This window comes from Corella eumyota, chromosome 6 (genome assembly GCF_963082875.1).
Source record: "Corella eumyota chromosome 6, kaCorEumy4.1, whole genome shotgun sequence".
Lineage (NCBI taxonomy): Eukaryota > Metazoa > Chordata > Ascidiacea > Phlebobranchia > Corellidae > Corella > Corella eumyota.
Genome location: NC_137495.1, coordinates 10923974 through 10939347, shown reverse-complemented (window position 1 = coordinate 10939347; position 15374 = coordinate 10923974). Strand labels below are relative to the sequence as shown.

The following is a 15374-nucleotide window of genomic DNA, read 5'->3' as shown; positions in this document are numbered from 1 at the left end:
TGATACTGGCTCGGTACTCTCATTAATGTCCCACCACGGTGATTTCAAATTGGCGGGTTTTTTTACAATACAATTCTTCACCGACTCTGGTATGATTTGTCCGTTGTCGGTTATGCCATGACTCCACCATGGTGTCCAAGGGGCTCTTATTGTTTCGGCATCACTGCCGGTTCTGTTCCCCTCGAACACCATGATTCCTTTCCTCCTTCCAAACACTGTTACATTATAGTACATTGTTGGTAATTTCATAACGTGGGTTAATTGCCCTGGATGGGCTGCCCCTCCTCCTGTATTCTCTGTCGCTGCCATCTTTGCGACAGGCTCATCTTCCGTTGAGTCGGGTTCAATGGATCTCTTAATATTATTTTCTGGGAATGCTTTATGATCTGGTATCAACAACTGTCTTAGTCCTTCTGAATCAAGCCTCACACTTGCCGCGTCTCGTTCGTACCTTGCCTTCTTCCGGTTGTTAATTGTTTTTTTTGCTGCCCAAGATAGCCCCGCTTCTCTCTCTGTTGTAATTGCCGGAGCGGCGTTTTGCCCGAAAGATAGCACCAGTAAAAGCGCTAGCAATGCCAGGGCTTCGTATGCTGTTCTACTTTTGGCAGCAAGGCTTAAACAAAACCTAGTGCAGAAAGTAAATTTAGTAGACAAATGTAATACATCTTATTATGGCTTGGTACAATAAAACTTTTTTTAATTTTAAAAATATACACCAAAAATAAAATACACTTTTTATTACAGTAAAGTTATAAAACATTTTGCCAGCATACTTAATGATTTCGGATGGTATCGTTCTCCGTTTTTGCACATTGTGTTTAACCTTTGCTGCTCTTTCCAAAAGAGCGTGTTAAATGTACTAACTATACCCTTCTTAAAAGCTAAGTTAAATTTGGGGTAGTTAATATTTTTGATAATTTATTTATTCGATATATTTATCACATACACTTAAATGAACTGACTAAAAAACTATATCTTTACCAGATCCCATTATTAATTTTAGATCTAAAGCAATATCCTTTTCAACCTCAACCTGGTTTGGTTGCAGAAGAAGCTTTTCCACTTGAGATTTTAAGGTTTCTATTCTATTATCAAGATATTAAACGCAAATTTATGTTTTATTTTATGTAATCATAAAAATTTCCACTGAATAAATAGCCTAAATATCAAGCAAGTGTAAAAAGCTATATATACTTTACATATTTAAAATTTTCCAACCTCATCAAATAACTGTGGGACTGCCATTTTCTTAACTGGAAGCACTATCTAGGGAGGCACCCCATCCATAAAAACTGGCAGATACATCTAAATTTTTTAACACCACTATTTGATATTGCAGCTGATCACAGCCATCACTGAAGTTAAAGAAAACTCTTATCATTTTCCAGGACCTTCACCCATCCGTTAGGCAATGTTGCACTTTTCAGCTGGTTAAAAGACTACACTTTAGACCCAGTTTCTCGGATCTTTGATGGTTGTCTTTCTTCCTTAATATACTTATGACACTTGGAAAAAATAAAAACAAACAAAGGGTATTGCACCCACTTTTGGGTGTTTGCGTTTACAAGTTCCACCTGCATAAAAAATTAAAGATAAAGGCAAGAAGCCAATAAAAATAACTTTAATTTTATACATACACAATATTATATCTTCCAATTTGAAATGAATTTCACAAATTTTAACACGGTCTTTCCAGAAAAGATTTTTAATGAGCTTGTCTTGATGCATGCCAAGAATTACATTTCCATTTTTTCAGCCCATACTGCCTCCGCTCCTACAGGTAAAAAACGCTTCGATGGGACTCGAAAAAGGGAAAATGCTGGTGATCGATTGCTGCAAAATGGGATGCAACACATACGAGACATATTATTTGTTGGTATTTAAAACTGTATATATATATATTTTAAAAAATAAATATCTGTAAAGAAATTATATACAAAGCTTGTCTTATTTTTTATGCACACTACTATCATAAATAGCCTTTTGCCTCAAGTATAAAACTTGATCTGTCCTGCTAACTTCACCAAGCCTATCACGCTACGGGGGTTTATTTGTTAGAGCAGGACAGAGGCTCTTCCCCGTAATCAAGACATTGGATCACTAAGTGTAAGTTATGATTTTAAGGATTTTCGTAGACTAATATTTTGATCTTTTTTCAGTTGAAAGGCCATATTTATTTTTTTTTGCCTTTTGGTAACAGCGAATTTTAATAAAAAAATGACAAATCTTTGATACAATATTTTGTTCACTTGAAATGTTAGCCTCAGTGCAGTTTAAACAGAGAAGATCCCAGTACTTCTGCACATCAACTTGCTGAATTACTTTTGTCAGGGTGTTTGTGTGAGAGTAAAATATTCTAAAATTTTTTTCTAAATCAACCAACATATTTGTAAATTCATTAATAGGCATCACTAAAGAACCAAAATCGGTGTTGTTTAATGCACCTATTAAAGACTTGTTGCTAAACAACCTATTAGAGTCGCACAAATTTTCAAGAAAGACATAATTCCGAATCAACATTGGTTTTTCTTTTAAACTTCTGCAAAATGAATCCACCTATATACTCCAAAATATACCGATCATCCAAAGTGACAACATTAATTTGATTGTTTTCTTTACAACTTTCGGACTTAAAGAATTAAAATAAAATTTATTAGATAGTCTTCCAGACAGGTTTAAGGCATCTTTTCTTGATAGAAGTGAACTAAAGAGGTTGGGGATGATTGATATTCCATCAAAACTAAATTTAGAAAAAATCGCTGATACAAAAGAATAAAAAGTTGAAACATAGTAATTAGTCGCAGTTAATGTTAGGCAATTGCTAGGTGCTCCAATTTCATTCCACCATAATTTAATATCATCGGCTGTCCAAATCCCTTTTTGTTTAGTACAGGCTGGCAAAGCTATATTTTCAGAACAGGCCGGTAAGACTGGTCTCGTTTGCCCACTGTCAGCCTCTGTAAATAATGAAAGTTGCCCTAATGTCTCAACATCCACACAAACAGATACTACGTCACTCTTCAAGTCAATAAAATTGGCCATATTTTATAAAATGTATTAATAACTTACCAAAATCTATAAAAAATACGAACTTTTATAAGATTTTGTATTAGCGGCGCCAAATGTTTTTGTACTTCACTGAAGCGTGACCAGGAAGATATGAAAATGAGCAAAACGAGAGAGTTGCGTATCATTGGGCCGATTTAGTGGTGAAGCAAAAATAAGTTATTTTTACGACAGTTTTCAATTTATTAGTTCAGTTTTTATTTTAAGGCCCCCCTGGTGTGATGCTGCTGATTTTATATATTTTAGGCGACAGACAGGCAGTTGCCTACCATTAAATTTTATGAGGCCAGCTGTTTATAATTACAGGGTGTAATTATAAAGCTTATAAAACACTGTAGTTTGTATCAAGTTTTTAGACAGTGCAGAAAGTCAGTGTTATTACATATTATTATTATTTGTTTACTATTTCTTATTTATCTTAATAATGGAGAACCAAAGGAAACGAAAAGCTCCTGCTCAGTGGAGTTTTGGAATTGTTGATAATATGCTCGACATCATGATTGAACAAAATGTTTTGTCGGTGATAGATGGAAGGGGAAAGGGAAATGATCAGATTTTTAGGGATATTGCAAGTTTGGTAAAATCAAACTTTCCATCCTTTGTACATTCAAGGTAGGTTATCACCTTATGTCTAATCATGTGTTTAAAGTTACAAGTACTAAGATTTTTATTGATAAAATTCTAACTAGTGTAAAATAACACATTAAGTAATAATTGCCGTGGTAAGTGGAAGAACTTAAAAAGGCAATATTACAAAAATAAGACCGAGCTTAGCAAATCTGGGGCTGCTGGCAAAAACCAAAGCTGGGTTCATTTCGATAAAATGGACAATTTGTTAAAATCAAGGCCAATGGTAAGCTATTTATAAAAATGGTTATGTGTTGTTTTTAAACTGATTTGTTGTAGTTTTTAGTTAAATATGTATAAAATTGCAACTTTAATGTTTTATAGGCAATCATGGATACCTGCGTCGAGGATGATGCATTTGAATTATCAAGAGAAGGGCCACCCCAAGTATTTTCTGAACAGCTTTTGTTGGATTTTACAACTGAAGCTGACGAACTACAACATGGAGGTATAGAAAATGTTTAAACAATTTAATTTTTTATTAAAATCACTTCACATACCATTAATTGCTATTTTTGTTTACTTTAGGAATTGTTTGCTGAACAAACTTTGGATGTGCCAGAGCCCTCAACTTCTGAAAAAGCAGGGCCCTCGACTTCTGGCATGCCGGGGCCCTCAACCCCTTAAATGGCAGGGCTCTCGACTTCTAGCATACCAGGGCCCTCAAGCTCTGAAAGGGCCGGTCCCTTAACTTCTGGTGCACCAGAACGAAGAAAAAGTCATAAAAAAAGTAAGTCAAATTTGATATAAATTTTTTTTAAACTGTTTTTGTGTACAGTTATGTGCCCTATTAAAACTACAGCATAAGTAAATTTTTAAAACTTAATTTATTTACAGAGGCTACTGCAGACCCTGATATTGCAAAGCTTGTAAGGGGATTACACGAGGAGGAACGAATGACCGGGAGCTCACCAGGGAGGAGGGAAGAATGAATCGAGAAGTTTTAAATAACATTCTTGGAACATTGCAAAGATTTTTTAGACAATAGCTGATTTTTATATTATCCATTATTAATCCATTTTTTTAAGTTTTTTGTTGCTTTGTTTGTGTTATTTTGTATATTTTTTTTCGAATCACAATTTTTAATTTTGCGTTTTTATCACACTTACATTTTTTTAAATAATTTATTTTAACTGTTTAATACGAATTATCTCAGCAAAAATTTGATTGGCGTAACAGAAGATTTTTGTAATGTATTTAAGAAGTGCATTACGGCATGCTTAACCTTCAACTGTTTTCAACTGCAATTCCTACAGAGGTGTGATAATAGTTGAAGGATTCTTCAGCCTCCGTAAGATTATGCCTAATAAAAGGCTTAATTAGCCATGGCAGAAGGGGATAAGCTGGATCGCACAGTACCAAGAGGTATATTACAGCCTTCAATTTCCACAGGGCACTAAAATTGTAAAAAATGTACTTTAGTTACCACTACTTGACAGTTACCCATTTGGCACCAAATTAGATTTGAGTTAACAATACTATGGTTTACACAAAATATTTACCTTGGGTAAAGTGTGTTGCAATCTAAACAATCCAGATTGTTTAAATGTAGAGGCATTATGTAGGCAGTTTGACATTAATCTTTATACAAAAAAACGCTTTTTATTTACCAGCATTTGTTGTCAACCACTGCCTGCAAAATTACAGATGTCCATCCTTTGCGATTCGTATAATCTTTATGGCCCTCTGCTGGGGCAGTATATGAGAACCGTCAATAGATTCCATAACCTATTAAATAAGCTTTAAAGTCATGGTTTAAAAGTTTTTAAATGTTTTGTTAAAAGATAAATTTCAACCTGTAGAAAATGATTGCGACTTTGTATTCGCATCGCAATCTCTTTTGCTTCAGTTTCATCAGGCCACAGATTGACGTCGTTTCAATTTTTTTCTCCAAACCTACAAACTAAAAAAAAAAATTTGTATTTAAATAGTTGTATCGACAATGTATTATATTAGCAACAATTTGTTTAAACTATAGAAGCGGTTTAAACCCACCTGGCTGGCAACAAAGTTGGCTTTTTTCTTCAATTGTTGCACGAAACGATAAATATGCATGTTTGGCTTTTCGTATTAATTAAGCCGCCCATGGTATCCTTCTACATCGTTATTTGTTTTTACATAAACTCCAGGTAATGAACTCTTTCGTTTCCTTTGTCATCGCCTTTTTTGGCTTCTGCGAAAAGCTTTTCATTCGGCTAGTTCAAAATCCATTGTTGCCGTCTTGCATGCTGGTGGTGAGGAGAAACATTCAAGAATTTGTTGAAGGACCACACAATAGTCTTGTGTTTTTGTCATCAACACGAACAATAATGGGTGTCTCTTTAAATTAATCTTTTAAAAATAAACTTTTTAGAATCTTCTCACGTTCTATTGATTTATTATCAAATCATTAAAACTTGTTTTACAACTTCAGACACGTTAGGTTTTTATAAATTAACAACATACTGTTATATTCCTCTTTAAAGTTCAAACGCGCTTTAAAGAGGAATATCCATCGATGCTTCACCTGCATTGTGCCGGACATCAACTTAATCTAAAGAAACTAAAGAGGAAATGCATTATATATTGCTGTATTGGAATCAGTGGTAAATTTTACCACTGCATCTCCAAAGCGATTAGAAAATTTTAATACATTTAAATTAAATAACGATTCGAATTCAAGTACCCGTAATTTACGACCTCTATGTTCTACACGTTGGGTTATGCGATTTGCGGCGATAAACTCTTTTCTTGAACAATATGAAATTGTTTTAAATTGGCAAGATAAAGTCTGTCAAAACACTGGGCTAGATAACGTGTCGCGTAATAAAGCATCTGCTCATTTAAGATCATTGGAAATGTTTAATGTTTACTATATGCTGAGGTTGCTGCAAAAAATTTTACATATAGTATGTCCAGTTCACGTTGAAATACAAGCACGTGGGATTGGCGTCGGAGATGTTAGAACTCTGTTGGAAACGGCGCTCTCTACCCTGACGTGGAATAATGAAAATACCAAAATGCAGCGTCAGAAATTGGTATACAGCTGCCCGCTCTTCCGTGAGGTTCCGGTGTTAGAAGTTGTCGAAGGGAAACAGCACCTTCTATTGAGTTGCACTACCAAACTTTATATTTTGCCGTTTTTGCAAATCCTGCGAAGCCATTCTTGCACGATATTCGTTTTTCGATATAACGACATAAATCATATTGAAGAGGTTCTAACAACAAAAAATCTTAAATCTTTAGCCACAATAACCGCAGTTGATGCCGTTGGTAAAATGTACGGGAGTGACATCGATCTGCAAGATTTTTTTGCTGAGTAAAATATTGTGGTTGATAAAGTTAGAGAGTTGCAATTGTGTTTTCAGGAACATAAGTCTCTCACTACATTCTTGCCAAATTTATCTGTTATTTTAAAAATTTACCTAACTTTGCCCTGTACTACTTGTGAAGCTGAGCGCAGCTTTAGTGTACTAAGGAGGATAAAGTCTTACTTGCGTGCCACAATGTCCCAACAACGTCTTAATTATAGTACGATTCTTCATGTCCACGAAGCTGAGTCAATAAATATAAAAATGGACTCCCTTGTAAACGAATGGATTGACCGTGCATCCGTTCGCATCAACACGTACGCGTGGTCATAAAAATCATGTATTTTTGCAAATATTTGTGTTAATACTGTTTAAACTTGTGGTTAAAAATAAAATTAGTTATTTTTACAATAAATTGAATTATAGAGAAGTGTATGCAACTCGTTTTCTTTTATTAAAATAATGTTTTTACCACAAGTATTTTCGTTACGTAAGTTTTATAAATGTTAGGCAACGCTTTACGGGGAATCCCCGGAAATTACTTTTCGGAAAACCCGCCACCCCGTACGAAAATAAAACCCGGCGCCTATGGATATATGTAAATAAAGAAATGCACTACACATTATTTATTTAAAAATATTAAATAGATAAAGTATTAAGCTTTTAATAATAATTAGACTTAACAGCAGGGCTTTACCCTTTCTTGCAAATAATGAAGAAACAGAACAATTTATTTATACAGTGCTCTATGAGTAAGTACTAACAGCAACCACACAAAACATTTGTTTAGGAATTTATTAAAAACTACATGCATGAACAAATACTGGGTTATAACTAAGGAGGAGGGGGGGAGGGAATTAAAGTATACAAATAAAAGGGTTCGGGGAAAAGATTATGTGGAGGGGGCTTATTGGTCTAACCGAATTTATACTATTTGAAGTTCGGGGGGTAGAAGTACGAGGCATGCCTTGTTGGTGGAGGCCCACCACTGTCGCTGCCTCTTTAACCAGTGGCTCCTCCTCGTCCTCAGACACAATTATAGGGTCTCTAGGAAAAAGGGAGACCCTCGAAACTGGCCAAAGAGGCTTCCTAGCCTGTAACCTCTCCGATCTTTAGGAAAGGATGGAGCTGGCTCCAGGCTAGCACTTGTTCTTTCTCTGTAAAATATTTACAAGAAAAGTTTAAATGTCTTATACAGTCAATGAGTACATCACTGTAATCAGAAAAAACATTTTTAAAATCTTTTAGATGTGTTACATAATCATTTTTATTTAACGTTACCTTGATGCAAGTATGGTATGCGCTACCATTTTTCTGGTAAATGATCTTTCAAAAGGTTGGTTAAATAAATATCTGTTTCTAGCTCAAAGATATTTTTTCGGTCGCATCACCTTTAAGAAGTTATGCGTTAAAAGTATAGAACATTTTATACAGTATTTAATTTTTTTTATTCTATATATTTATTATACGAACTGATGGTAAAAAGCATAAGTTAACCGGCAGTTTGGTAAACCGGCATGGCTTCACTAAATTCCCCGTAGAATTTATACGCGTTTCGCTCACGTCTGACTCTACTATAGTACATACCTAAACCCTGTATGTACTATAGTGGCGTCATTGAGTGTCAGAAGGCACAGAGCGCCGAAGCGCCGCACAAAGGTCAACGTGTGGTGAAAACTCGAACTAAGTTTACCGGTTTAAGAGCTGTAATTGGGTTTTCAAATAATCTGAATTTGGGTTTGTAGTGCTCTTTATATCAATAAAAAAGTCTAATAATAAAAGATTAAGAAAACTTTTTTTGCAAAAATTTTACGTAAGCTTACGTGAATTCACATGAAGAAATAAAGGATTTCGATATACTCGGGAGTTATACAGTTACGAAGCGGGCTAGCAATAGCGCCCGCTGTACTAAAAAGTCTTTCGAGCGAAAACCTGGTGCGGACATGAAACAATTGGACAGCAAGGCCATAAAAGACCAGGTGACCGACTCATCTTTGTATTTACTCAAAATTTAATCAAATCAGAAAGTGTTTCAATAGTGGGCATCGATAAATAGCGACAAACGTGAAATGTTTTATTATGTGGTAATTCTGCACACTTATTTGCCCCAAGCTCTAAGACTCGAGTATTTTTCTTTAATCCACGTGCACTATCACAAACGACGCGCTCTCCATCTGTTATAGCTCTTTGCAATACGAAGTTAACAGTTTGCGCAAGACACCTAATATTTGTTAAATATTTGTCAGCTATACGTTATGATGCGGTTATAAGCTGTTTTAAAGTCGTACGATTTTTCTAAAAATTAAACTATTATAAAAACGTTTGTAAAAAAGGTAGTTCCACTTTGCACAAATGTTTTTATGGCTATTCAATAACTTATAAGTTTGTAAACAAACATTCAACCAATATTTACTAAAAAACAACAAACAATGCATATTACTAAAATTTCATAAATATATACAAAAACAAAAGTAAACCTAAAAAACAAATAACTTTCTTATTACTATATTATCTGCATTTAAAACATCGCTCCCTTGTCGTCAATTAAGAATAGTGCAGACATAGGAAACGTTCATTCATAAGAAATGGCCACTCCTAGTTAAGTTATTTGATTGCTTTATTGCCATTAATATCTGTGCGTTGTAATGAATAGGTTAACGACATGCTGACTTCTACTTATTTTAATTTCGGTCATTACATAATCTACACAACCATATTATGAGGTCATTTCTTCCTTAATTTTCTGATGATCTTGTTTGGATTTTTACTATTGCCATGTGAGGATCGAAAATATTCTTATCACCAAACATAACGTAATAAATAATAATTTTATCCGTTTTCGATAGTGTGTACAAAATTTTTTTCAGGGGATTTTTTAAATACCCTCTTTTTTATGACACCTGGAATACCAACAATGCGCTTTCCACCGTTTAACCAGTTAAAAGAATCACAAAGAAAATCTCTAACGCTGTCTTCGTCACATTTAAACAAATATAAATCTCCATTACATGGATTTATTGGGGAATTTTTAATTAAAAAATGGTCCTCAATCTTTTCAATTAAGCAGTCTTTTAAAATTTCAATAACTTTTTTTCTAAACCATTTCTAAATTAAGACTTTGCAGTTTTTAAAATATCTAAAACACAATAACAGATTTTAAATTTTTTTATTTTAAAAATGGTCTAATGAGCTAAACCATAACTTTTTATAATATGGTTAATAAAAATCCTTCCACAAAAAGGCTGTGGAAAAATGTCTGAATATTTTTGTGTTACGGAACAGAGATTACTGTTACGCAACAGATATTACCAACAGCCGATCACGTACGATATTTTGGTCAGGTTGATTAAGTCAGACTCTCACCTTTAAAAACCATTATATAACCAATATATTTTAATAAAAATGACTGGGGCAAGTTAGTTAAAGTGTTCATTGGTTTTTGGAGGTGTAGCTTATTTTAGATAAATCCACATAAGCTAACTTTTAATTTTATAAACAAACAGTTTTTAATGTTAATTTGAAATGGAATTTTTATTTAATTGCTGACAAGCTTCGGCGTATTTTCAATTGCACTTATATCCAGATCACTAAACCAAGCCGAACAAAATTATGCTCAACTCGATATAGAAGCGCTGGCTATCGTGTGGGCTATAAAGAAATTACATTTGTATCTATTTGGTCGTCATTTTACAATTATACCAGATCACGAAACATTAACATATATTATTCACCCAAAAAAGGTGCAACCATGATGACAGCAGTCCGGCTGCAGCGCTATGCATTATTTTTATCTGGACATACGTATTCTATACAATATCGTAATACGAAATTGCACGCAAATGTTGACGCGCTATCCAGATTGCCATTGCACCAAGCAGAGATAACTACACAAACACACTAAATTCCCATTCAGTACTTGCAAGAGACGTGCGTAGGGCCACACACTATGACCCGATATTATCACGTGTATATACGTCTGTTATAACAGGAAATTTGAACTATGTTGATAAAGATCACTTTAAAATTTTCGTAACGAGTTAGCTTTTCATCAGGGATGTTTAATATGGGGTCCTAGGATCATAATACCTGAAAAAGCTTAAAAATTATATATTAGATCAACCGCACAAAAGGGCATTTAGGCATAGTTAAAATGAAATCATAGGCCAGAAGTTATGTCTGGTAGCCAATTATCGATAAGGATATTAAAGGTTTGGCAAGCAATTGTTTACAAACACAAAATGCGCCCGCTCGCCGCTGTTTACATGTTGATTTTGCTTGATTTTGTTTTTTGTTATTTAAGATGCATACTCGAAATGGCCCGAGGTTATTCCTATGACATCAACCACAACGATTGCAACCATTAATAAACTTAAAACTAGTTTTGCAGCACAAAAAGATTACATGAATAATTTGTTTGCTAAACCCAATAGAGTGTGTTTTTTCAAAAATTCCAAATAAAGTCTTTTTTTATAACCCTTTTTTATGAAAATATATGTAAGGTAGGCCAGAATTCTACCAGTCACTTTAATTTTACAACGTTAAAAAATTTTATTTGTTTTTTGTATATGGAGTATGAAGAATTGTTTTGTAAGTATTTTGTTTCTAAACTTTTAAAATTTGTCAAGTAATGGTTTTACGTAAAACGACCAAAAAAATGGAAAAACTAGATCAAGATGGATCCCGTAGAGCACTTGCTGAATGTGCTTTTTCTGAAAGAATTATTATAAAAACAGATAAAAGCTCAAAAATTATTTTTAAATTATCTACAAAATCGGAAATGTGGATCCCTAAATTGTCAAGAAATTAAAAGACTGTGTGGGGACATTTTTGTTAAAATTATTTGCTCACAAGGCTATAACTTGTAGAATCAATTGTAACGAGAATCAGTCACGTAACCTGTACGTAAAAGGCCAACGGCTTTACAACGAACGAACTTTTTTTGCATTCGTAACCGTAACGTCAGCCTGGCAATGTAGCTGATCTTGTAACGTAACTTTTAATCAAACTGTTTAGGTGTTTTGCTGTAGTATTACAATAAAAGTATTACTGTTACCGTCTTGTCGTTTATAAATAAACTTAAACAAAATACCAAAAGAGATAATTATAATAAAAATGAATTCGGTCAACGGAGTTAAATCAAATTAAACAATTAAACCAAATAAACAACAAAATGAGTACAACAATAAATTAATGCATCTCTACAAATGGTGATTTCCCGGTTAATAATATAGTTGTAGAGTACTATAATTAACCTCGAATACGCAAACCAAATATTTTTAACCTTCCGATATAAAATAAAACCTTTATAAAAGTGTTACGTAATTGGTTTGTCATGCGCTCACAAATAAAATATAACTAGCAACTACCTAAGGCTATAACGCCATTTTAACAAAGCGCAGAAAATAAACGTTTTATAGCGCAATAATAAAAAAACGCCAAAACCTACATTCTGTAGAAAACGTAACAACAACTTTGTTTTAGATTATTCGGGACAACATAAACCCTCATTGTAGGCACAACAAATCACGACAGTCTCTCATATCTTCTTGTGTAATAGGGTTTTTTAAGTGTAGAGTAAAAACTGGCCCACTTCCGTGGCTCACCACTTGTTAATTTCTGTAAGAGCACGTGGTTTTCTTACAAAGCAGTTCGGTATTAATGTTTTAAGCAGTGGCGGTTCGTCTAATGGGGCAATCAAGGCTTAGCCCCGGTTATTTACTTTTATTTAATTTATGTGTTTCTAAATATTTTATGTTCAATATGCCGTATCTTATTAAAAATATTGTCAAAGCGGTCAAATGTTATCTATCAGCAACCGAATTAATCTCGTTTAATACGTACGTCAAATTTTTATTACGTCAATCAAACCTTATAAACTGGCCTTAACAACGAACCCGTGTGACGTATTAATAGGGTAAGTATGGTCCAGGTCAAAATTAATGTACCTACAATTTGCTAAGGGGCATTTTATATATTACAATTTTATGACTATTTGAAAATGAACAAAGTTAATTTTTTCATTAGAAACAAAATTTGCAAACCTACCCTTAGAAAAGCTTAAAATAAAAAGTCTTAGGTAAAAGTATTTAGTGGCGGCTCGTCTATAGGGCTAAAACCCACAACCTTTTTTTTAATAAATTTTTGATAAATACTATTTTTTACAAAAATTTTAATTTTTTGTCACAATTTTTAATATAATAAATAAACAAGAATATTAAAAAATAGCGCCTATTTTGGCCACAAAATATGCCAAAACTTTCGAAAAAAGTAGCGTAAACATGGTAGAACTAATACTATATAATAAACACTAGATGGCCAACTTCACAAAATTTAACGCTAAAAAGTGAAGCCAACCATGTAAATCGAGACCATGCCCAAAAGAAGCATTGAAAATACGAAACTGTCCGTTTTTTGCCTGTAAAATTTGTTTTAGTGAATAAAAATCGACAATATTGCAAAAATAAAATAAATGTAAAGTATAAATATCATAAAACCTATCATAAACCCTATTAGAAAATTTTTTAGGTCCGTTTAGGCTGCAAATTGTTTAGTTTTTTCAGTTTAATTGCCTGCCTCTTACTGTCAGACTTTTGAACAAAAATACTGCAGTAACATCAACTTACTAGATATAACTTGTTTCTATGTTTTATTAAACTATTTGTTTAACTTTATAAGAAACATGTATTTACATTTATGCAAAGAAAGCATCACAATATAAACAACTTGTGCTGCTTACTTGTAAACAATTACTAAGGGCTAGCCAGACTTAAAATTTTGATCTTTCTACATGAAATACATTTAAATAAAAAGTTTGTTCAAGCTTTAAAACATAAATGCTACTATTTCATGCTATCATTGACTTAACCAGGGATGTTATTTATTTTGACACCACTGGTAGTATTATTCGGTACAACCACTGAAAAATAGATTATCAAATACACTCCTTTGGTTAGAAATCCTAAGGTGAGTAGAATTGCTCTTTCTGTAGCGAGTTACGTAACGCGCTGTCATAATGCTACAAACAACAATTTTTTGAAAAAATTTCTTCTAGATAACATTGAGCTGTGCAATAACTCAATTGGAAATATGGCAAGGGAACGCTGTAATTAAAAGCATTTCGCAGGAAAAATTAAGCTGAATATTATATTCGGTTTTGAAAAATAGTCACTGGAACAACACTTGTGAACGATTCAAAAACAACATTGGTTCACAATTGTTTAGGTCATGCTATAATCATTGAATTTTTTGAAAAAAGTTTTCAATACTTTTTTTCTGCTATCTAATGCATTTTTCCGAACTACGCTTGAACTAGGCAATATTATGGATATCATTTTAATTCCAATTTACTCGTCAAAATTGGTTGTTCATTTTAACATACTGAAACAAAAACAAACACACTTCATATAGATTTACCAACCGATATCGGATGGGAAAATAAAAATTAAATAAATATCGATCAATAAATTTAATAAGGTACTTTAATAATGAGTTTTGCATTGTGATTATAAAAATCACTTGAAGTTTAATACCTACAATATTTCAATTAGTATTAGTAATTAAAATTTTGAACAAAATACATCCTGTTACGATGATCATATTTAACGTTTCAAAGTATGCTGAACTGTTCAACCTTACGCAAGGTATAATAGAGCAACATTTTAGAAAACCTAAACACACTTGTTGTCAACGTGGCTCCCAAGTGGATTATTTCGTAGAGCAATATAAAACAGAAATTAATAAAACCAAGAAACCGGTTTCAAGCAAATGCATTTATTTTAGGAAAATAAACTTAGGCGAAAACACCACCTTTAAAAGCAACAAAGAACGCGCGAATTAAAATAACGTACGTCTTTGAAGGATTTAACACGTCACACAAAACAGCGAACGAGCTAAAATTTTAAAATACATTATCAAATTCACCTTAACCATTGGTAGATTTACTAAACCAAAAAACTACATTACCATTACGTCATCTAAAATCTCAATTTTTTTTGAAAACTGCACACAGCCTCATTTTTAAATGATTTTTGCACAAAAAAATTTTCGAATTACGCAATTGTTTTACGCGTTTAATCGGATTAAAATAAATAAGTAACAATATAAATAAAAAAGTAAAGTTCGCTTATTAGTACTTAAGGTAATATGTATTGTAGTTAAGCATAACTTCTTTTTTTACGCAATGTTTCCTTCAATCCAAAACGCAACGATCGTATGAAATATTTTTTTAACCACTCTTCTAATGTAAAGTTCTGTAAAAGTTATCGTGTAGTTGGTTTGTTAACTGTTTATTTTAATTTAAAATAAAAATTAAAACGCACGTCATTTGATGACATATACCTATTTATATTATCTTTTTTGCAGAAAGATCTTTAGTCAAACTAAGCTAGGTCC

The 15374-nt window shown here is 33.0% G+C and overlaps 1 pseudogene; it reads right to left on the bottom strand.

Annotated features, from left to right (window-relative positions):
* Positions 1–2111: 2111 nt before the first annotated feature.
* Positions 2112–3042, bottom strand: LOC145755838 (uncharacterized; annotated as a pseudogene).
* Positions 3043–15374: the final 12332 nt, after the last annotated feature.